We start from the raw sequence: 25,604 nt of genomic DNA, 5'->3' as shown, positions 1-25,604 counted from the left end.
CTAACTCTAGTTTCAATGATCCTGAATCTACAATAGCACAGAATAAGAAGTTCAGTTTTCATTACGTTTCGTATGCAGGCAGATCTCAGTATGAATTAAGGAATACCTTTTGTTTTAGTTTTATAATCATTGTGTTCGATTTGCTAGTATTCATATGCTGTTTAGGCTGTATCTTGTCAACATTTATATTCAAGTTTTCCATCATGGTTATAGATGGATCTGTTTTATAAAAGCAGGAGTAGTCTGATCAAACACTTCACTTTTAAAGAGCCATGTTAGAACAAAAATACATACAGGTAGAGAGAGGATGCATGAAACCAGTATTATTAGAGAAGGGCTGTCTTTAGATAGTCAAGTTAAACTGACACCTTCCGACCAAGTGCTGTAAACCCCAGATAAGAGCCCTGATTTAAGGAGGGGGCGCATTGTTTTTTCTAATTTGTCTTGTGGCTTTGGTGGGGTTGGTTTGTTTTTAAACATGTTCAGTGTTTGAGATCATTCCTGTAATTATGTTACTAGAGTCAATAATTGTAAATACAAAATTTCAGATATAGTATATTACATAGAGTAATTTGGAAAAATGCCCAAGAAAAAATGCAATAAATATTTGCTGAACAACTGGTCTAAACAAGATACTTGTGTTCAGCTATTCATTTATTTGCTGACTTCAGAACAGCTGGATTTACAGTACACTACAGATTTTAAATTTGAGTAGGCTACTGCTGCCCTTCAGTGGGAAATAGTGATGTAGCACTAGGACTAGCTATTTTTGTTTGCAGTAAGAAACAGTCTGCTAAAAGAAATAAAGTCTTCATCCTACCAAACACTGTGCAGATACGTTAAAGGTAAAATAAGGGTTTGGTTCAGATTTTAGAAACCATCCATGTTCATTGCAAAATCCACTAGAAGACTATGTAGAACTCGAACTTTTTCCTCTGAATTATCCCTCAGATTCAATGTTTTGTTTTTCATATTATGATCACGGAATCCATTTTCATACACTTAACTGTACTCTGAAAGAGCATGTTTGATTTTAAAGGTTACTGAATAGTAAGTGTCCCAAAGTCTTGCAAGCAATATTTATTTTTAAATATGTAGATAAACCTTCTGGGGTATGGATCAGCTTAATTCCCAATAGGTGGAGAATATACTGTATGAAACAACTTACATCTTGATCATTCATGCAAGAGTCTCCTGCACTGGCATGGAGCACCATTGATGTCAATGCTCCTCACTCCCACCCCCATCCATAAGCAGTTGGTGGATCTTTGCTACCTAAGCCTAGAAGTTCTTACTCAATGAGTAGTGCCACTGAATAAGGTCTTTCAGAACTGGAGCCTTATGTGGATGTAATTTGTTCCATCATGAACCATTTCATAATTCATCAACTCTATATCAGTTTGTTGTTTTGCTACACTCCAAATTCAGGGACATTATGTATTTGAATATCTGCATCTGTTGGCACCACAAGCAGAATTCTAAATTAGTAAATACTAGGACACATCCCTGTGCTGTCAGAGGGGATATAAAAAAAAGAAAGAAAACAGCATCTCTGCTGGTACAGGCTGTGGAAGGGGAGCACACATTGGTTTTCTTCTTCCCCTGACCCTGCAAAAAGCCCTTCCATAGTGCAACTGTACTCCCAAGGAGGACACAGGACAAAAGTGAAACCAGGAAGGTGCACTTGACAGCCACCACCACATTCTCTCCAGCCCTTGGGACTTTGCCATGTCACTTAATGCTGACCTGTCAACAACTTGCCTGCTTTTCATGTGCGCTGTGGAGTCTCTCTTGTGGGAAAGATGGCTAGCAGATATCCAGGGGGGCACTGTAGGACCAAAGGGTCTCCACCTGGCTAACCCTGTAGATTCCATGAGTTCTGGGGATAAGGGAGACAAACTCACTTGCTGCTGTACTGTGGGAGTGGATATAAGCCATACATGTTTAACAAAAGAATATAGAGGATACTCTGCAATTCCAGATTCAGAGTTTTGTCCCACTGAACTGACGTAACCTCTGAAAGGGACAAAATAGACCATTATATTTATTATAGCTGCTGAGAACATTTTCAGATTTCAAAGTATCAGTTTAAAAACCGTAATTTTCACCCCCAATTTTTTACCAGACCAAATGATGAAAACAGAATAAAGAGAAGAAGGCTTGAACATTTTTCAAAGGGGATCTAGAAAAAACAAAAGACAAAAAAACAACCCCAAAGCCCTCTCTAAGTTTGTACTGCTGTCCTACCAAGAATGCAAATTGCTGCTGCGTTGTGTCTCACTGAACTACCCCTTACACTTAAACAACTTTGCTTGCTGTGGCCAGATATAGGTGATCCAGAAGGCCTAGCTTTTAAGGAGGAGGTGATATGCAAATCTGCGGATTCATCACTGCCCCACAGGTGTTTCAGTGTTGCTTCAAGTCCAGCACTCAGTCCAGCCAGCAGCAAAGCTCTTGCAGGATTCAGGAAGTAGCAATCTACAGGTCTTTATAAAGAGAAGAAAAAAAAATAGTCTTCAAGGCCAATCCCCCAATTTGTTTTCCTCTACAGGATTCATATGGTTCTTCAGACTACACTGCCCATAACTATGGGAGAGCTCAAGTCTTATGTACTGCTGCCTACAAATCAGTTACTACATACTACTTCAGTTCTGCACACCCCCACCTCACAGGAGGTCACAGAAGCCATGGGGTCAGGAATGTCTGCACACAGTATAAAAATGTGATGGCTTTTGGAGGGGCACGTTCTATGCCCCCTCCACAGCTCTGGAGCCAGATAAGCTGTCAGCTCGCTCTCCCACTGCGGCCCCAGGGCCAGGGGAGTTCTGTGCCCTCGTCAATTATTGGGGAGCGGGACCTGTTCCCTCACTTGCCCCCATATGACAAATATTTCTCTGAAAGCACAGGCTTCTACCACTTGAGCTAAAAGGAGACTTTGTTCTAGCTGTGCACAGAGTTCTGATGCCAGCCCAGAGAAGAGCACAGGGACATGAAAGCAGTACACTGTCATGCTGAGTGGAGGTTCCTTCATCCAGAAGCACTGTAAACAACAATTGTCTGACTACTGCCACTTTAGCCAGAGGCTTCACTCTAGTCTCTACCAGGCCCCCAGCAGTTGGACCAGCTCTGCTTCAAACTCCCATTTCACCAGTCTAACAATAATAATGTGCCTCCTAATATGTTACTTCTTGTGGCTACATTAGGTCTAGGAATAGACTGGCTACACTTCAGTAGTGGTATGAGGATTGATGAACACACACCAGGCTTAACTCAACCCTGAGGTAGGCCAGCAGAAGAGGGCCCTGGTGATATTGATACCCTTGGAGGGGGCGGGGGGAGAGAGTTATGGAGATGCAAGGCACACACAATACCCCCTCCTGCTGTGCCTGCAGTCAGCAGCCATAGAGGCTGGGTGAGGAGGGAAGCAGAATAGCCCACGATGCCCTAGTTCAGGACATTCCATGATCAGCTTCTGCTGGGGGAGAGGGGTCCCTCTGGAGCCCTGCCTGCAAATTAAAGCTACCCTCCTGGGCAGATCATGCACTGCCTACCTTCCGTGAGAAGTGTGAACTCCCTGCTATAGCAACTGCAGCTGAAACAGGTGGGAGTAATTTGCAACTTCTGCTATAGCTGGGATGAGTTGAGCCCGCTGAGTATTCACACCAAAAGTACACAGTACATGTGACACACTGTACCCCATATAGACCCTTATATTGTGATTTGTGTATTGTCTAATGCAAAGTACATCATGCAAGGTGTTTTTGGAATGATCATGACCTGCTGAACATGATTGTTATGGTAGCATGTTTCCTGCACTGTCATGAAACTCTGCTATGTCCTATCCCCAAATATGTCTCACACATGGCTTGAATAGAAGCAGATAAACACAAAGCTGTGGTTCCATACTCTCCAGAGGCATCCATACAGGAACAATGGACTGGCCTGAGCACTTTGGCTCAAGTGAAAGAAATCATGCCCATTGCTGGCCATGGCTGATCACCTGACCCCAGGGGGTCAAGGAAACTTGTTAAAGAAAGAGACATCTGTCTCAGGGCTCTCCCTTGGAATCCATCATCTAAGCAACATCAAGGACTGACAACTGCCATGGGGGAAGGGTTAGCTATAGGTAAGCAAACATCATAGCCTGAAAAGCTACTGAAATATTAATCTTAGTTTAGGATGCAAGTTACCTTTTAGTTAATTGTAACAAACTCAACTCATCATTAAGTGAATATAAATCAGATTAATATAAATTAAGAGATTAATTTTGCTGTAGTCAATCTTGTTTGTTTTATCTAAAACAGTGCATGTGGATTGAGTGTGTGTAAAGACATTGCTTGGAGTGAGCTGGTGCATATCAATTTCTTTGATAAATTGATGGACAAATGTAGATGAGCTTGCAGAGCGCAGTGTATAGCACTGAACCCTGTAAAACAGTAGTTCCCGGGGTTGCATCTGGGATTGGGGGTGTTTGCCGAGTCTCTCCCCCATGAGTGGCTGGCCAGAAGTGCTCCTTCACTAGGTCAGGCACCGATTACTCTCAGGAGGCTGGGCGTGGGTTGACCCCGGAGCGAGTAGTTCACACAGCAAAGTAGAATAAATTGGGGCCCAGGAGTAAGGAACTGGGGTGACAGCTACACACCAGTCCAGATTGCAGGGGGGGGGGGCGCGGTCGGGAATCAAAGTATGGCACTTTGAAAGGGAAATTTTCCCTTTGGAAGAAAAACCTGCAGTTCTAAACCAAAAGCAGAAGCACTGGGACACTAGCACCACTTTTTTTTTTTTTTTTTTAAATAAAAAAGTATTTTGATTTATGCTGCAGCATCTCAGCAATACCAAAAATCTATTTTTTTAAAAGCACATGAGAACATGCATGCACATGTATGTTCCCTGGGGGCTCCTGCAAAGAATCTGCATCATCATCATCATCCCTCATTCACACCTTGTGGAACACATCATCCCATTAATTAGATACAACTCTTTACTTTACAAAGATATTGTATGGATAATAGTTTGGTTCAGGGTTTTTCCAAATAATCCAGCCTTTAATCAGCATCAATCCCATATACCTGTTAATTACTGGCATGAGGGTTAGGTCAGCCAGCCAGTCTTATTGACCTGCCTGGCTTAGAGAGAGACCCTCAATGCTCCCAGCTGATACACCCTCCAAATCACTGGGTTACTTGGTGTATATGCCATGCCCATATGTTACACTGTGCCTACTTACAGTACGACTGTTCTACTAGCGTTCAGGGGCCAGGCAAAGGTAGTATAATGCTGCCCTGAGATATCCATCCATTTACCATCATTCTCCCTGATGGCAACACCACAGGCATTTTCCCACCTGATGATATTGCTGCAATTAAGGAATCAAATTAGTATTCCAGAGCAGTGAAGTATGACATGACAGAGGAGATCCAGACACTTGAGGTTGCCAGATAGGTTTCCCAGAGACTTGTTTCAGTCTATTAGGAACATATGGGGGTGGCAAACATATGTGACACAAAAGTAGCACCCACAGGCAACAACAAGAAAAAGCCCATGGCAAACAGTGACAGCAGTGTACCAGCTTAAGCACAAAAGAGAAGGAGACAAAGCAGAAAATGCAAGCTGTGCATTTGTGCTGAGACACACGCCACCAGGTTTATATTCCCAGTGGGCTCCCTGGTTTTGTTACTACTGTTAAATGAGTGTAGCAAGGTATCTGTGAATGGAATTTGGAGAGAGTTGGGTAAACTGGAGAAAAATTTATGCATGAACATTTTAAACAACTTCTATAGTTTTATTTCAGCCGGGTTCATGCTCCTTTCCATTCACTTTTAACATGACACAAGCAAAGTTCTGCCTCTATGAGTATGTGTAGAAAGCAAGTTTCAGGCTCGCAACAGAGGTTCATTTAACAACACTGGATTAGTGTCAAAATAAAAATCAGTGGGCGGAAGCCAAAGTAGCTTCACCCCACACTGTACACAAAACCCAAATCCTCTGGTTAATAAGACAGTACTTGGCCCCACTTCTTGGAGGAGGTGGCTATATTTATTTCAAGCTCTTAAAACAATGAAAAATGAAAACATGAGGCCCATCACAGACTTCTTCCACTCAAGGTCCCAGTCTTGTGGCTTTGCTTACAGGCTTTAAAAGCAGATAAATACAAGAAAAGATAGTCCCAAAACACAGATCTCCTCCTACCAGCTCTCTGGGTAAAACAGGCCTGAACATGAACTCTGGCCTCTGAGTTCCCAAATCCTCATGCAGCAGCAATCAGTAAGTTACATATGGTTCCTTACTGACAAGGTAACCAGGTCCATGTGCCCAGCCCACCCCACCCCATCAATTTGCTACAGCTGGTCCCAGGTAAATATTGTAGTGGAGGCCTGGGTAGAAGGGATTTCCTTCCAGGAACTAGCTTTGAACAGGGCTTCAAATTATCCTCTTCCAAAACCACAAAGGACCAGTATACCCCATCACACCACAAAGTAATTTAGAACTGTTAGCTCATCCAACCAGAGAACAGACAATATCTCATGACAGGGACATCAGTCACATGGCTCAAACATTGAAAGCTAAGAAATATTCAGTGAAGAGCTCAAAACCAAGAACCCCAAACAAACAATTCACAGCCGGAAATCTCTTCACGTTCACTGAGCAATTTTGAAGAAACAATCACGAAGATCCTGGTTCCTCAGGGCTGCACAAAGATTTTTATGGGCCCAGAGCAAAATTTGAAAAGCCCCCCAAACTGTCCCCAAAAGTTGCAACTGAGGGGAGGCTGGGAAGGACAGGTGGTTGGAGAGTGAGCCAGCACCACATTCAGCCTGCAGCTGCAGCTCAACTCTTGTCCTGCAGGGCTGGGCCCAGCTCCCTGCTCCAGGCAGTGCAACTTGGCATGCAGGGTTGCAATGCCACTCAGTTTGGGGGCCATCCAATCTCAACTGGGGGAAGGAGCTCTCCTTCAGGTGGCCCTGCTATTCATGGACAACTAGAGAACAGGGAAAAGTGCTAACGTGACAAACTGTTCTCTTCTTCCCCTCCTCCCCATCCCCCACTGACATCACCTCCATCTTGCATGGGTTCAGCTTCAGCCTCAGCCAGGTGCTGTCTCATCTAGGCAATAGGATAATTGGGAGATGGTGCTACTTGCATCAGAAGTGAAGGAGACGTAGAGCTAGAAGATAATAGGGAGGGAGATGGACATCATCTCTCTCGCTTGTGCCCCAAAGCAAGTAAAGGCAGCAGAGACACCACCACTACACACAAATACAGCTTATTTTAAGGAAAACGATGCTGATGCCCCCGGCCTCTCCAAGTGCAAAGCACACTCCTTTGCTCTCGTCTTCTCTAACACACAATAGGGTATGCAGTTAAACCCTACAAAAGCAAAACAAAAAACAAAAAACAAAAAACCCACTACACAATTCTCCCCATAGGGAGATAAGAGAGAACTAAGCACACATGGCAGGTGATAGTCTTGTTGCTCAATGCATTACTGGAAGGTGCTCAGACACTATGGTGAAAAAAGTGGTATAAGTATTTGTATAGAATAGAATCATCTGCAAGACCATGGTATCTTACAATTCCTCTCAATGGCTTTTTAGGTCATAAAAGGATGGGTGCGGGAGAAGTATCAATCATACACAGCCAAGATTAGTCCAGGAATTCCTGAGTGTATGTAAGGATGGGGAAATTCAGGAGCAAGATTAAAATTCTCTAATGACCCCACTCTCAAGGCACAAGATACTTTTAAGTGCATATTACTCAATTATATCCACAGATGTCAATGAAGAACCATTGTTTGAGAAAATATGAAGTTTTAGATGACATAGCTCAAGGTACTGAAGGGCATTGCCTAGAAGACAAAGAAGCCAAACTAGCTATCAAAAGGGAAGATTACTAGCATTTCCAAAAATATCCTCCTAAAAGACACAAGGGTCTAGACATTCTTAGGGTTCCCCATCCCAGGCACAGCTTAAGTGCTCTTCTTTTACCATCCTTCCAAACTGTCTATCCTAACCCACAACACAAATAGAGAGAGATAAACACCAGGGAGGGAAATGAATTAAGTAAGGGCCAACAACGGCACAAAAACAAATGGATATAAGCTGGCCTTCAACCAGTTTCAGCATGAAATTAGATGAAGATTTCTATCCGTCAGAAGGGTATGGTGCTGGAACAGCCTCCCAAGAGGAGTGCTGGGAGGGGGGAGACAGGAACTTGTTTCAAGACAGAGCTTGATAAATTTAGAAAGGGGATGGTATGAGGAGATTGCTAACAGCAGTCATGGCCATTGTAGGCAAATATCTCCAGTGGATAGATGGGGATACTAGAAGGGGGAGGGCTCTGAGTTACTAAAGAGAAGCTGAGGCAGAGCAGAGCTGGGGAGTGCTCCCTCTCCACCCCCTCAGAGGCTGGCCTGGGCCTTGCCACACCCTCAGACATCCCTCCATAACCCCCGGGACCACTGCTCTAAGAACATATCTGCCTTCTTTTGCGGCCATTGCTACTCCAGGAGCTGCCACAGGAACTGGGGAGAGGTGAAAACAAACAGAGGGGCAAAAGCTTAGCTTCAAAGTGGAGCTAGTTGAAACTTGGAACTTCTGTTCCTGTTCCCCCACCTGGCCTGCACCAGGAGAGGTAGCCAGCCTGAAGGAGAGTCCCTAGCTGCTGGGACTTGACCCCTTTTTCCCCCCATGCCCTAGTCCAAGTCCCCCTGCCTGGCTTGGAACAGCAGAAGCAGCTGGTGCACTATGTATCATGGCCTCTATATAGCTTTCTCTGAATAAGCATTATTGTGGTGGTCATGCTGAAATAAGATGGTGTTAATTACCCCTCCCTCTCTAGTTCTGTTAAAGCACTCTCACAAACCAAGGGATTGAACAAAGAAAGAACACATTAACAATAGCATCCTGCCGCTTTAACCATTTAACATTGCAACAAGGAACCAGTGAAAAACAACATTAGTGGAGCCAGTGTAACATGGCAACAGTGAATGTCCCGTCAGTACAGTCTAGAATTTAACAGTGCAACAGAGAATACCAGCAATCCTGTTGCAAACAGACAGACAGTTTACACAGCAGCCGTCCCCCTGCCTTACACAGGTGTGGTGCACTCAAATACAATGTCAAGTTTCATGGGCATTATGGTCAGGGTACCTCATTACTCTGCCATCCCTGCCTGGGGGTGCAGCAAGGAGGGAAAACCTGAGCACTGGCCTACCCAACCCAGAGGCTACAGCTCATGATATCTCAGAGGAGAGTTTGTGGCTGCAGAATGAGGCTGCTCCTGAACAAAGGCTGGTGCTCTGCTGCTCCGGCTCCTGCTGCCCAAGTTACCTCACACCATTCACACATGGCCATTTGCCAATGGCCCTCTTTGCACTACTGAAGGCAGTCCTGCACTCCCATGAACCAGCCAAGAGATACTCAGCCACTATGTGCTACTCCTGGAATGGAATGCTAAGCTATTAGATGTGTAACATTCCTTACCTGCACTGAGAACAGCCATAGATGGCAATACCTTAAAGGGGCTTAAGGAGAACATATTTTTGTATCTCTGGAAGCTTTGTAACCAGTCCATCCCTGGCACATCACATGCACTCTGACTGCAAAGCTTGTCTTTGTAAGTTGTTTCTGTGGTGAACTGGCCCATGCAATTCAGAATAGACCCACAGCTAATCAGGGCTGTGTTCTACCATCTTCTTAGTTGTAGCCTGGAATTGCCTTTCCTACTCTGGCATCATCCACTGAAGCTTAAAGAGCTTCAAGACCTTTTGCCAAAGTCCCTATATGTCTCCATCAGAAGGCCCTCCTGCAACCTCTTCCTCCTGCTTATTTGATTCTGGACCCTGGCAAGGTTTGTCATCTTCTGGGAGGGCTGCTGGGATGTAGTTGTCCAAATGTGCCTTGAAGCAAAGTACATCAGTTTGCTGTCAAGAGTTTAAAAAAAGTGCCTCACCTTTAACTTTAAAAGCAAGGTTTAAACTGAAACTTATCTCTAGGCCTTCACTCCCCTTCATAAGCAAAATTCTGTTTTGCAGCTGCTGAATTCCAGGGATCCTGAGCATTCTAATAATTGTAAGTAAAAAATAAACTTAACATTTTGTGGAGCTTCAGTGCATAAGGGCAAGCAGGACTGGGATACCTGAATATTACCAGAGATGCTCTTACTATTATTTCCAGGATGTGGCATCATTGGAAAACGTTAACCTGCTTGAGATTCTTCAGTGGATCAGCTACTTTCTTAGCAAAACAGCAGATGGCAGACCTCTGCAAGAAAACCCTCAGTTTATACACTGGCCCTCTTTTGTCGTCTCCAGATTAAGAACCATAAATGTCTGGTGGGGAATAGTTAGCTTCAGAGGGAAGTCAGGGCTGCCTAAAAATTTGAAGAATCATCTGGAAGGTCTGCTTTACAAAAAGAGTTCTGTTACACAATACCACAAGAATGGGGTAAAATTCAGGCCAACAGCAAGGCTGCTGAACTAGATGCAGGAGCATTCATACAACAACAGTTGCTCCTTTCCACCCCACTCCATCCCCCTGCAGCAATCAGAAATCAGTCCTGTGCTTCTGAAATGCTGTTAACTGTACACCAAAGAAAGGCCTTGCAGTGGACTGACTTTCTGGGACAATGGTATCTCTAAGAGTTTGGACTGCTTCTTTAAGTGCTAAAATGCTACAGTCAGTGTGAGAAAAAGCACACTGCTATATATGCACCCCACAGTTGATTGTGCCCTTCTCCCTGATTCTGCATTCACAGGCATTTGTAAGCTGGTATTAACAACGCCTGATTGGCACACATGCAGCAATGTGCTGCCAAATAAATCAGTCAGAATTACAAGGTGAGTGAGGTAATGTCTATTAAACCAGCTTCTGCTGGTGAAAGACAAGCTGGCAGTACATTCTTTGGCTCTGTGTAGCTTGAAAACATGTCTGTCATCGAGACACACTGGTCCAATATGAGATATTGCCTCAACCCCCCGTCTCTCTAATATCCTGGGACCAACACAGCAAACAATGTCAGAATGTCTAAAAAAGATGTTCTCACTACTTGGAAGTCCTCTTGGTGCTGGGGGTGTTGACCAGAGATGGAGGAATGGGAAGTTGCTTTGCCCTATAGCAGCAGTTCCCAACTTTTTCAAGTGTGCGGCCTCCTTTTCAACCTCCAAACATTTCGTGGACCACCACATGCTACTAGTGGTATTTGAAATTATAGATTTCCTTGGTGAGGATGTTATTTTTCTTTTCCATAGACCCCTTGTAGTAGCCTCGCAGACCATGAGGGGTCCGCAGACCACAGGTTGGGAACCGCTGCCCTATAGGGAATGCTAAGGCATCTTTAGTGCAAGCTGTGGGAGAGGAATGATGGTGGTTTTGCACACTTAACAGGGAATGTTTTTGCAGCTGTATTGAAGCCCGGTCCAAATGCTGGGCAATGAGGGGAGAATGGTGGTTCCATTATGTGTGGCAGTACCTGAATCCTGCCCTTTGATCATCAGGGGCTCCAGGGGCTGGCAGATTCCCATGCCCAGCAGAGAGGGAAGCCCTCTATCACACAATATCCCCTGGTTCAGATTGACCCTACAACTGCAATGAGAGGCCCCTACATCACTTCCCCCCCTCCCCCCACCCTCGACCATAACTGGAATGGGAAATTGAATCCTTACCTGGGTGAGGCGATGAAGGTTCCTCCATTGCTCCCTCCTTCTCCTCACTTGAGTCCTGGAAGTAGTTTGAGTATCTGTAGTCCCCAGTGTAGAGTGTCAGCTCTGCCTCCTCTGCTGGGTCCTCCTCAGGGTCTTCCATGGCCAGTGACTCATGACCCTTCCCAGGAGCACTGGAGCCCCTGGGCAGGAATTTAAAGAATGCCCTTGAGGGATCTCTAAGCACTTGAGTGGCCTGTTGTGAAGTTTCTTCTGTATTATTAGCTCAAGTTTCAGCAGCACTCTGGCTTCAGCCCACACACAGACACATACACCCACACACCCCCCTCAGGCGACTTACCTCAAGCTTAAAGCCCCACTTAAAAATCTCTAGCTTGAGTTATGTGGACAAAAGTTGGCTTATGGGCAACACTCAGGTTATACCTCAAGCTAACAAGAGACAAGCCCTCAGAGTGGCACTGTGCTAGATGTCGCAGCTGGGGTCTCCAATGCTCCAGGCCAAATAGTGGAAACTATATTAATTAACTTGTTTCCAGTAACTAGGGGTGAATCTGACTCACTGTCATAGTCCAGGATGACATTTCAGATTCCACTACTGTCTGAGGGGGCAAGAATCAAGAACAAAAATCACCATCAGCCTCAATTGCTGGGATGAATGCAGATGGAAAAGAGGAATTGTCTTGTCTGTCTCCTAGAATCTGAACCAGAGAGACCTAAGCTATCACAAGTACAAACAGCCTGGAAAGAAAATCTGCCAAGAAGGGCAAAGGAATAACTAAAAGACTAAAAACTCTAGCTGGCCGTCACATTATGGTGTGACTAATTTGGTAACATGTTAGAAATCCTGCTTCAAATTCCCAGACATCTTGTCACTGTACAGGGAAAAAAAACCCAGCAATCTGGCATTCATATGGTTAATGAGGAGATCATTTATTAAAACAAATAGATGGCTAATAAAGCACTTAATGGAAGCAGAAGCACACAGTATCTGACATTTTATGTTGTGTTTTTTGTCCTTAAGGATTCAAAGAACATAGTTTACTGACCGTGCACAGGTACAGGAACAACTTCACTCACCGTTGGAATACAGCCATCTCTGATGTGGAATGCAACCGCTGTTTAACAGCACAGTGCAGGAAGTCAAGGATACCAGGCCAGATTCAGAGTGGAATGGAGGGTTAAGGCAGAAAGAATTTGATCCTGGGAGGAGTGCTGTGCCAGCTTGGTCCCTGGCATAGATTAGAACAGCCTTACGACTATTCTAAGCTACACTGTACGTATACATTCCCTAGGGGCCATTCCATTAGCCAGGGACTAGTGGAGCATAGGGATACCCTAGCAACATCCTTTCTCCCCATTGCTACAACCCCAGTGCCAGGAGTAAGGGTAGCTTAGACGCTTCACAGTTGTTCTAACACCAGAGAATTTCCTAATACACAGAGAAATCCTCTACCAGCCAGCCCTACTAGCTTTAGGGCAGCTTTGCCCTGCCAGACCTGCACAAAACTGCCCTAGTGGATCCAAGTATCACATCCCCAAAATGGAAGAGGGAATTTAGATGGAAAGACTGAAATGACAAATTGCAATTTGATCAGCACATTAGAGTTAATATCCCTCTCCTTACCAAAGGTGTCCTAAATTCTTAGGATAGCCACAATGAGCAGGTAGCCTCCAATCTACACAGAAAACTTAGTACCTCTGTAGGCACAACAGCTTTTAATACCATGCTGGGGAGTCGATCCAATGATTATTCAAAAAGGAAAATATCAACTACAGAATTACCACTGTCCCTTTCTATAACTTTCAAGCATTCTTTGGGTGTTTCCCATCCAAGTATGGCCAAGCCCTACAGTATTTGTCTTAGCACTTGTCTATGCTTGAAATGCTACAGTGGCAAAACTGCACGGCTTTCAGCCGAGACACTACCTGAGCTTGACAGAAGTTCTCCCACTAACATAGGTAATCCACCACCCCGAGAGGCAGTAGCTAGGTCGATGGAAGAATTCTGCTATTGACCCACAACGTTGCCAGTGCTGGGTTAGGTCGGCTCAACTACACCGCTTGGGGGTACATGGGTGGATGTTTCACACCCCTGAGCAATATAGTTAAGACAACTTAATTTTCTAGTTTAGGCCAGGCCTTAGCATATGCACAGATAGTACAACTAGGGGCATGAATACCACATTTAAGACACTTTCAAGCTCCCATACCCTGGCAAGCAAACAAACAATACACATCACTTATTGGAAGGGCCCTTACAAGAGCCAATGTGCCTCACAAACACAAACTACTGCTTACTTTGATTGTAACGATTTATCTCTAGTCTTGCCACATTAAGTTACTTTAGAACTTCTTTTGAAGGACTAACGAAGCCACACACACACCCCAAATGGGGTAGATGGAATGCGCTAACCAACTCACAAAGCAGGGCATAGAATAGTCACGTTACCACTGCTTGGTCATGAATGTAGACTCTGGGTTGTTACACAACCTGCAGTCCCTCCCATAACCACCAATTTTGGCATGTTTCAGAACAGGTAAGCTGCCCAGTCTGCCACCGACCTCTACCTCTTTAGTACTGTAGCAGATTTGGGGAAGGCAATAGGTCAGCGTCAGGTATAGTATTTATTTCCCCACCCTGCACCTCAGTTTGCCATTCTGCTAGGTACAGACCAGAATTTAGTCATTTCAGGACTTTGATATATACATAACTCTGTACAGTGTATATATAGATAAGTCTGACAGTAGGAGAGTGACAAGCCTCTGAAGGAAAACATTTACTATTTCTCTCTCTAGACATACATAAATGTGTAACAAGTTGCTTATAACCATTAAAACAAGTGTGACTATTGTTAAAGTATTTTCAAAGACAAGACTTTCAGGGGGCTCACCCAAGTGTTCATACTTGTTACAGTCACAAGTTCACTATATTGATGTGCATTTCAGTACCTACACTCCCTGAGGGCTCCTCTCTGAGGGGATTTACCTCTCTCACTCTCTGTGTAATAATGTCCAAACCCTCTGTAGGACCCACAAACTCCTTAAAGTCAGGGAAACAAGTGAGAATCCCCCAGTCTCCTTCAAACACCCTTTGTGTCTCTGCAACATCTGCAATTTGCATTCTGCAGGAATTCTACAATGTGGTGAAGGAGCCCACACTCTAATCCAAACTAGCAAAATCCCTGGAACACAATCCTTACCACAGACCCATCAGGTCCTTGCACTGCTCCACTAATGAGTTTGTCAGTCTGACTCCCTCTCCTCCTATTTTAACTCCTCCCTACTCCCCTGGAGGTCCCATTGGATCCATTCTCTGAGAGTGACTCTTCGTGTATCCTGTCAAGCAGCTTGCCCACAGTAGGAATCAATTAAGTAGCTTGTCACAGGATATTCTCACCACCAGGCTGATACCCCTTATCAGGCACACCTTACAGCCTCTCTCTGTGTGTGCGCTCTTTCTTCGTAACTTGGTCCTCCAACTAGGTTACTATAATACCTTGGGGGGGGGGGGAAAACAGAGTCACACAGGATGAACCTTCCCAGGTAGTCTTCAGATCTACATCCCTGACTGCAGCACTTGCCCAGCAGCCGGTAGGGGAACCCAGGCCCATGCCTGCTCTTTACTCCAGGTTCTGGCTCAGGGACCCTCTAATCAATAGCCAAAGTCTGTGATATCCTATCTTGTACCCATTGCCTGAGCCTCGTCTACCTCTATCTATTCCATACCATCCCCTGCGTGAATAGACCCTTCCTCCTGGACCTCCCCATGTTTCTACTTTCCCCTGGATTTCCTCCTTTCCTATGCTACTACCTAGACACTACATGCAGCCCTTTTCTACTGCCAGCTTCCCAGCTGTATACTAGCCCTACCTATTCCTTCTCAGCTGGGCTCCATCATCAATCAGGGGTTATTCAAGCCACCTAATTCCCCTCAGGTGTGTCCTGTCTGGTTAATTGACACCTCCCTCCCCCAGGCTCAGCCTCTTTAATCCTTTCCAGGCAAGTATGGGGTGAAAACCCCATCCCATAGCTCCAAATGTGTAGGCTCACATCCACAAATCCCAAATTCAGGCACTCCTGCAATCTACAAACCCCTACTCAGTGCTGCATAATCCTGTAGATGACTAAACTCACTTGGCACCTAAATTTTCAGGGTGGAAGTCTCATAGATGTCTCAGGATATGTCTGTACTGCATAGTAATCCCAGTCTCAGACTCAGGGTTTGAGCCCAAACCCTACCAACCCTGCACAAAGCCACAGGAGAGACTGAGGGAGATCCCCATCAGAATGTCCCATAGCTCAGTGGTTAGAGCACTTTCCTGAGTTGTGGGAGACACCTGTCAAATCCTTTCTCCTTATCAGGCAGAGGGGGGAATTGAACCCAACTGTCCCAGGTGAGCACTCTAACCACTGGGAGAAACGTTATAAAGGCAGAAGCTTCTCCTCCAGCCTATCTCGTAAGAGGCAGCTCAGGTGCCTAAGCCACCTGATTCCAGGATAGGGTTTCTGGCTGTGGATCAAAAGCAGAGTTAGGCACCATGTGGGCTGTAGCGGGGTGTCTAACTCTGCAAGAGAGGTAGGGCCAGAGCCATGCACATGCTTGTCAGCATCTCTCATTGGTTAGCTTAGGTGGCTCTCCAGTTAGCTTTAGGCTGGCTTTTGTGGATCCTATCCTTAGGGGCCTCTCTCCCCACATGCACTGTATAGGGCACCAACATGCCAAACTCAGGGTCTGTAGATCCTATTGTTGTTCCAGTGATTTTCTAGGTGCCTAAAAGTTGGGTATTACAATGCAAGTCTGTGTGCGGATCTGAGCCAAGTGCCTGCCACACCCAATTTCTGAATGATTCTGGTCCATCCAGGAGATCACACTGCCCAACTCCAGCAAGTCTGCAGGCACAGAGTCCCCCAAAAACAAAAATAAAAACTCTGGGTATGTCTATACCGCACCTGAGAGGTATGATTCCCAGCCCAGGTAGGCAGACTCACGTTCTCTCAGCTTGGGCCAGCACAATAAAGAAAGCAGGGTGGACATCACAGTACTGGAGGTGGCTCAAGCTAGTCACCCGTGTCCAAGCCTCCCAGAGTTTGAGCTCAGGCTGCTAACCCACACTGCAACAGCCATGCTGCTATTTTTAGCATGCAAGCTTGAGCAGAGCAAGTCTGCCAGAGCCAAGAATGACATCTCCTAGCTGCTGTGGAGATATACCTCGTATGTCTTCGCCACTCTTTCTTCCCTTATTTTCACCACTAAGTGCCACACTGCAAACGTGTGGGTTACACTACCATAGAAAGAAAGTCACTGCTGAGCATTGTGTATCTCCCTGCATGGCTTTTGGACTCCAACCCACACAGTGGAACCACAGTATTTTTGTTGCTTTAAGATCTCTGCAAAGCTGCACAAGTGGAGGGGGTGAAGGGAGAGGATTTTCCCCTAAGTATGACTTTGTAATGACTATTGCTGTAAATATTTTAGTAAGGTTATGAATCTTACTGCACAATTGGTCACAATTTAAACCCTTCTACAAAAATATATTGTTTGGCATGTCTTGTAAAAGAGACATAATGGCAGGAGACTAGAGAAGAGATGAGCTAAACATGGAAATATTCACTGGGAGGTCAAGTATCCCAAGCAGAGGAGATGAATCCACATCTCCTCATTGCCAAGAGCTATCTGTGCTCTGAAAGGCAGTACTTCTGAATCATTTCACCCAGAGTCATCCAGTCAGTATTATAAACACCATTCTGTCATCCCTGGAACTGGAAATTCTATTTTGGGGGTAGGACTTCCTGGAAAGGCACAATCTACAAGTTAACTCCCTCCACAGACAGGTAATGACTTGGACTTCCCTACAGTTAGATTTGAACACACCCAGCTTCTTAAGTACCTCTTCTTGACTGAACTGAATCTCTTGCTTCAGGGTACTCCGAAATCTGATTGTAAGAACAATTTTGTGCATCAAGTGACAAAAAATAAAAAATATTTCTTACAATTAGATTTCTATCCTGGCAGAAACTACTGTACTCCAATTAAGTTGTATGTCTATAAACAAAGAGCAAAACTTATGCTGGTCCTTTCAGTCTAGGTGATATGTAGTTTTGCTCCAAGAGAAAGGACCAAAGCAAAATCTTCATGAGAGAGCCCAATGTGTGCATGCCTTCTGTGACATGCTGCAGCAACTTATTGAACAAAATGGCTGCTGTTCCAGCTGACAGAAAGAGCTGCTAGCTGTGCAAAGAGTTAACAGATAGAAAACAAGACATAACAGTTTCAAAGAGTCCACTGTATAGCCCAAATTTCACCATAAGGTCCATCATATTGAATATTTTTCTACTTTCTAAGAAATGAGCTCAAATTAATCAGCTTCTGTGGCATATTAATGACAATGCTGGTTGTGACCTGTCCATGCCTAGGGTAGCCACCTAAAAATACCAAGGTCAGAGCAGGCTGTAAAAGGAGAGCAGATTCTCCCAGCACGGATGGGTGACACTGAGGTCAGACTTCCCAACCAGCCACAAACAGTGCTTCTGATTCCCTACACTGGCAATCAAGAAGCCAAAATAAAAATATACACAGCCCCCTTTACTGCATTTCAGTCTCTGGCTCCCAATCGGCCACTAGGTCCAGTAAAGAGATCAGTTATTTAAAACTCTATGCTCTTTACCAAAAAGGTTTCTCCTGACCCCAAAGGGTCAGCCACAGTACCAGATCAATATCAGTTTGGATCTTATTCAAAATATCATGCTGCCAGCCAATCCTTTAGTAAATGAAACTAAAGGTTTATTATAAAAAGAAAGAAAGAAACAAACTATAAGAGAAATGTTAAAGGATTAAATCAATCAGATACATACAATTGATTTGAAAGTCCATATATAGCAGGTTTCTAGTAGAATTGTGGAGTTTGCAGGCTTGTATAATTCCTCTGGTATACATCCAGTACCTGGATGTGTCTCAGTCCTTTGTTTCACAACTTCAGTTCAGTTCAGTTCTGTTCAGTTCTAGATGAGTTGATCCAGAGGTAGGCTAGAGACTAAAGACAAAATGGATGTTGTGCAGCTGCCTTTTATGTCCTTTGGCCTGGGCCATGCTGCTTGTGGAATTTTACAGGAATAAAATGGAGTCCAGAGTCACATGAGTAAGTCCTGGTGACTCATCAGGTATATCCCTGGCTTCTCCTCCTGGGCCTGTGAATTTCTTAATGGGCTATTAAGCAGGCTAGTGCTGCACCCATCCTGTCTGAGGTGTTGCCCAGACACAGCACAATTTGAAATACAGATATATCAACCATATCCATAATTTCCATTACACACACAACACATGAACATAAACTTTATCATCTTACTTAGCACATTCTAGCCTTTATAACAGTACCTGACACAGCATATCTCATACGAATTATTATAATTTTGACATATTGATGTTAAATAATATAATAAATGCCCCCCCAAATCCAGTCAGCGTGACACCCCCAACGTGAGATTGGTGTAGAAGGGAGAAATCAGAGCTCCTGAATACACCTCAAGGGCCCCCTATTCCAGCCAGCATCACACTGGTCCTTTGTTATGCCAGCAAATCAAGTAAGGTAACAGGGAAGAAAAAGATTTTTCCTTTTGCCTCAAATCCAAAAATACTGTGTGAACTTTTGCTACTGTGTTTTCTAAAAGTTCTTATTAAATGGAGTGAAGTCTGAATAAGAGTGCTTTACTCAGCCACAAATTCACCAAAGCACAGTTAGGGAAAGCAAACTTCAGTCCCAACATATGTTTCAGGGCCACGCAACCTGAATAGCTGGCCTTCTGTAGGGTAATAGAGTAAATAGCAAACATGGCTCACTGCTTTCTTCCAAGAAAGGGTGTGAGCTATGTGTGTCCTTGATCTGCACCAGTTCTCTGGCCATGGCCATTCCCCTTCTCCATTATACATTTGCAGTATACAATGGACTGTGTTCTCATGCATGTTAAATTGTAAACAAAGGTGTAGCGAAGATCATCACTGATATCTATATTCTGGGTCCTAGAGCACCTTACTGCAACATTTCAGTTAGCAAATAACTGTTCATGAGTGAAGCAAAGCATTATGTCCATTCTCAATCCAGGCAACAACAAATGGTGACTGACTGTTCTCAGAATGAACTGTGGCCTATCTGAGGTAAATAGCAGCATGAATCAATTGCTCCAGTTGTCACATCAGTCCCCAGCTACTTATTTTATCTGAATCAAGAGCAAATTTCATTAGACTGCGCTTTTAGAGTAAATTATTTGTATATATTCCTCTTTTTAAAAAGTCTGTTCTTCACACAATAATTTCTCAGTTACGTGTCCATAGGGGCTGAACAGATTTTTTTGTATTCCCCTTTTCTTCTTTTATTTTTCCTGTAAGAACCTCGTTACCAGGCGAGGGACTCCTGAGTTTCAGTTCCAGTTTTGACACAGATTGAGGACCAGAGTGGATCCTGCCTGGCGAGGCAACAGGGTGCAAGGGAGGGCACAAGAAGGAGCTTTCTTTTCTCCTTGAGCCCTATACCCCTTGACGCAAGGCCTGCTTCCCCTAATGTCCCAGATAGCCCTCTCGTCCATGCCAGCACAGCAATCTGAGCACAGAGAAGGGAGCATGCCACACCATTCTAAGAGAGGTGCAATCATGCCTGGAATTTCCTACAGTGTTACAAGACTTATTACTTACATGTCCCTTTATGTTGATTCTTTACTAAGCATTAGTCACTTCTCTATGTCCCTTGACTGAATGCTCCACACCTCTTCCTCACATAACCCTTGCATTTATTTTGATGTGTGCTGCTGACTCAGCGCTATAAGATCCATTTTCCTGGCTCTCTCACAAGTGCTCTGAATATTGATTTATATTTCTTGATCTCAGCTGAACAAAATGGCTGAGTCTATCGATCAGTGAGGATTATTTATGTAGTTGCTGTCACCGATTAGTATTTCTCAAGAGCATTTTAAAAAACTGGCTATTTTTAATGAAACAGCAGTAAATAAAATAAAATAAAACCTTAAAATGAAGAGTAGAGTGTCAGTTCTGGCAATATGTGACAGTCTGGTGCTGTGTAGGGCAAAACTGAGAGCTCAGTAAAAATAACATCCTAATAATTTTATATCACAATTCCTTTAGGCTTACATAGCTATTGTACAGAAGAAAAATAATTGTTTTGATTTGTTTTTTAAATAGGAAAAACAATGTATCTAGTGGTCATAGCAGGGGGAGGGGAGTCAGGAGACCTCAATTTCAGACTCTGACTTTGATTTGCTGTGTAATCTCGAGCAAATCCTATAATCAACCTGTACCTCAGTTTCCTATTCTGTATGATAGGGATAATGATCCTTACTCCCATTCACAAACTTCTGAATGAAATCATGGCCCCACTAAACTAAATGGAATTTTGCCATTGATTTCAGTTGAGCCAGGATTTCACCCTCTTTGATAACTGGATGATAAACATTATATAAATACACCATCTTAATTATTATAACAAGATGGTCATTGAAAATCTGTATACAGATTTTCAATAGAAGCAAGATTGTCTTTATTCTACAAAGAGCATGACAAATACATAACCAAACCAAAATAATTCTTTTTAACAAGAGACAGAGAATAATCTGTGGTACAGATCTCTTTCAGTGCTGTAGATTTTAGATGCGGTACACACAGTGTATAAATATAAATTTCTGTAATTACAGAGCAGCTTTTTCCTATCATTTTTAAATCACTTTGCCAAGCCTCACAACCAGAGCTGTATAAAACCTTCCCACCTGTAACTCCTTCCTAATAATTGAAGCAATAGAAGTTGTTGGTGAGCAGTTCCTCTGAAAGTCAGGCCCCAGGTGCCTCAAGCTGAGACGAACCCAGGTATCCAAAATTTGCAAAGTCAAAGGCCTGATCCTGCTCCCTTTTAAGTCAATGGAAATTTTGCTATTGACTTCAGTTGGAACAGGATTGGTTCCTCTATGCAAAACTGGGAAGAAAACTCAGAAGTTTTAACTTGTCTCTTATCAGCTTCTAAAAAACACCCTCTCCTTACAATGTACAGAAGTACTGTAGTATAAAACACTGAACTAAATTTGCAAATTGAATAACTAAAGCCAGAAAACAGGAAATCCTCTCATAGACTGAGGAGGTCCTCATGAATAAAGCAAATTAATATTGGGACGGGGAGTTAAGTGAGTCTTATTAAAGTCTCATACCAAAAATAAAGGTAAAGTATAATTATTACACTTCCTCTTGTAAGAAATACCTTTTCAATTTGTCCACTAAGGACTAAAAAGGTTTAATAAAGAACATCGGACATAAGCGGGTAGAGAGTAAAAACAAACTACTTTTATTTCTTTAACAGGTTTGCAAAGCTGGGCACAACTCCAGAACAAAAATCTATTCTGAAAGGAGCACGCCCCCCTTTCTTTGTTTAACAGTTTATATTCCCTATCCCGACCGAGAAAATCCCTCCCTTCGTTCCCCATTGGCTGGGTAATAAAAGGTTTACAACTTTCGCAACCACCTATTACATACATTTTCTTCCACATACAACATATATAGATCCATGTTCATGCTAATAAGCGAATTTTCTATGCAAGGTGTGTGCTAATATTCTATTACCTTTTTAAGCATGCGCCTTTCTACTTTTACCTCTTGCCCTCTTCTAATGGTTTTTTTCAAGCTGACATTCTTTTACTTATCAGATAAGAAAGCTCTCCCTCCCTCTTACCCCTGTCTGGTGAAATTCCTGAAGCCAGAATTTATGACTAGATAAGTGCTTCTTCTCCCTTTAGAGAAAAACTCCCTTTCTTTATCAGAGGGTGAAAGAAAGAAAGACTCCCTTTCTTTAGCAGAGGGTTTACCCATTGTTTCCCTAAACTAATTTCCTAGTATTGGAGCCATGAATTCCTTTTCTATTACTACAACTATTTTATTTCCTTTAGACTCTTAACTCTTTCACTCTGTATAAGTTTTGTTTAAATACTATATTGACTTGATCTCTCCAGTGAGTGGCGAGTCACATAGTGGAGTAGGAACACTTTTTGGTTTTCCATTTCTGTGTGGGTATTTGTATGGTGCTCAGCACTGCAGTATCTGTGTGTCTATGACGTGCAACTCTTCATATCAAATCAATCATAGGGAACTCAAATGTGAAAAGTCCTTTAAAATAATGCTTCCTGTTGTCTGATAATCTTGTCAGTGGCTGGAAATGGAAAGGGAAGTCAAAAATCTAAGGGGAGTAAGCCTTCATATATCATGTCTTGGAGACCTTCTTTTCGTCTCCAGATGAGTATGACTAGTTTATAGTAAATATAAATTTAGTATTTATTCTAGTATTTATTCTAACTTTTTTTTTTTTTGTAACAGAGCTATAGCTTCACCTGAAACATGTATCAAAATTAATGCTTTCTTGAAATACATTTTGGGGGGGAGCCCATTGAATATGAATTCCTTTCTGAATTCCTGCACATAAACATATTTCACTCCAACATGGTTGCTATCATTCTTGGAATGGCAATTCTGGCAGCACCTTTCCTCTAGCTAGAGAAGGAGATCTCTCTTCAAGGCCGTCATGAGTACTGCAGTGAACTAGCCTAGTCAACCAAATGTTGCTTCCATGGTTCTCAGATAACATGCAGCTGATCATGGCATGTAGATTGATTGATAGATCGATAGGATATACATGTCCGCAGGTCTCCAGACACACCACAGACTGAATTTCCTAGCTGCAATCTTTAGGTCTTGCTGTGCCTTTAATCCAGGAAACGTCCTAATATTCAAACTGAATTGTTCCGGTTCCATCTGTCACATTACCCATAGTCATACTGTCATGAAACTGAGCCAAACCTGATAGCTGGAGTTCAGTGTTCGTGGATTTACCCGTAAAGGGAGATATATACATACACTACGTTGCCTTCTGTGAATCATTACCCTCAAGCCTTTTAAACGATTTGTACATTTTTTCCTACAGTATGCTATTATTAGTATCGTATTGATTACTCTGTGGAAGTTGTTATATTGATTGACAAAAAGCAGCTGCACATGCTAGATTGAATAATTAATAGTTTAAGTCATCCCGTGATCTGACACCATGATCTATGTAATTCTGTTCAGTGATAGTACATCCTTCTTACTGAAAATGATATTGCTGGAAATGTAGATATGTAAACTGGATACACAGAACATGACTGTTATTGCATAAACAGATACTTCGTTTATTATTTGCTTTTCATCTGGAGACCCTTTATGGATTATAACATTGACTAATTCTAAATATTCCTCGTGTGTTTCATGCTTTTCAGACTGGACTTCATCTATCTGCTCATTACTCATATGATTATCATGGTATTTCAAATGAATTGCCAATTGGATAGAGCAATTGAAAAGATATTGGTTATGATGTCAAAAAATTAGCAGAAACCTTAAAGCAAAGATGAGAGAGAGGAACCACAATAGCATTGTTATTTTACATTGCAATCTATCATTCTCTATATATTGTCCCTGTCACTTGCATTTAGACCATTAACTAAAAAAGTGGATCTGAAGACACTATACCACCTTTGAAACCAGCCAAGGAAAAATGAAATATTTTCATCCACACTCAAGAAACTTGTGGCTGCTAACATGGTATGTTGCTGAATTGAGGTAAATGGTATGTCAGTAACTGACAGGGAGAAAACACTGTTTTTCTGCTAATGAAAATTGTTTTACTTTTTTTAAAGGGTCAGAGTCAAAATACACAATACCTGCTTCTTCTCATAGGAAAAGGGGGAAAAGAATTTCCTATTTCCACCCATCCTTTACACACGTGTGATCTCTATGTCACCTAGTAGCCATCTATCAGTGATCTGTATAACACCTGCTAGTTCTGTTTTCTTCACTAGTATCAGGCCCAATACAATCAAACTGACTGGTTAAGCAGTGCATGGAATGTGGCAGAAATGAAGCCCTGGGCCTATTCTTTTCAAAACCAACTGGAGAACTTTAAAGTCATATGGACTCCTTCCTAAGGCCTGGTCTACACCTAAAATGTAGGTCAGCATCACCCAGGGCTATGAAAAATGTCACACCCTGAGTCCTGTAGTTAGCTTGACCTAACCCCCAGGTAGAACTAGCTGCCTCTCAGAGAAGTGGATAACCTACGTCAATGGGAAAACCCTTTCTGTTGATGTAGGAAGCATCTAAACTATGGCACTACAGCACCACAGCTGCAATGCTGTAGCTGTGCCATGGTAGCAGGTGCAGTGTAGATGTACTCTAAAATATGACATCCTCAAGCTCTGTGAAAGAAAAGAAGGAGAAATGGATGGATCATTTAAACTGAAACCGGACTAAAATTAGGTCAATATTTAGAAGAGAAAAAACCACGAGTGTCAAGTGTCAATAAAGTAGAATGGTGACTTCCTCAGTAGTATGATTTTTTTTCCTATGTACAGTGCCAGTACTGGCTCTTATAATAGGAGATATTTTTGTTATTTTATTATTTAATTTCTTAGAGCTTTGTTATATGCTGTTCTGAGTTTTTATTTAAGCTCTGTTTGGAGTTGGAGTGTTATGACAAGAAAAACAAGAACTACAATATTAATAAACAAGTGAATGTGTCTTGGCAATATGTATTATTAGTCTTGTTTTGTATGAATGACTTCAATAAAAAGCTATATTATAAAAAAGGATAGGTAGATGGAATGCTATTTGTTAAAATGAATATGGCACAAAGCACCGTCTAAAAGAACACCCACTGTCTCAGAGAAGTTAAATCAATCAGATATTCTCTATGCCTTCAGTCCTCTGCATGCTCTGCTCCCCCTACACACAAAATTAAGTAATCACTCCACAACCTGCTGCCTATTCAGTTCCTCAGATCCCCACCCACTCATGTTCTCCTCATTTCTTGGTTCCTTCCTCCTTCCAATTTCCTCCCAAAACCCAGTCCAGTCTTTCTCCATGGGTCCTGAG

General features: G+C 43.0%; 1 long non-coding RNA gene across 2 annotated transcripts; it reads right to left on the bottom strand.

Annotated features, from left to right (window-relative positions):
* Positions 1-1,982: 1,982 nt before the first annotated feature.
* LOC137166884 (uncharacterized) lies at positions 1,983-14,880 on the bottom strand. 2 transcript variants are annotated; one of them, XR_010923856.1, is made up of 3 exons: positions 14,860-14,880; positions 11,663-11,841; positions 1,983-2,486 (listed from the first exon to the last, which is right to left on the bottom strand). It is a non-coding gene; the product is annotated as an uncharacterized lncRNA (long non-coding RNA). The 2 variants fall into 2 exon arrangements; XR_010923855.1 differs by lacking the exon at positions 14,860-14,880 and adding an exon at positions 12,737-12,970.
* Between the last annotated feature and the right edge of the window lie 10,724 nt (positions 14,881-25,604).

Source organism: Emydura macquarii, unplaced genomic scaffold, assembly GCF_026122565.2.
Source record: "Emydura macquarii macquarii isolate MOO-44397 ecotype Brisbane River unplaced genomic scaffold, CSIRO-AGI_Emac_v2 contig_2897, whole genome shotgun sequence".
Lineage (NCBI taxonomy): Eukaryota > Metazoa > Chordata > Testudines > Chelidae > Emydura > Emydura macquarii.
This window is presented reverse-complemented; position numbering and strand designations above follow the sequence as displayed.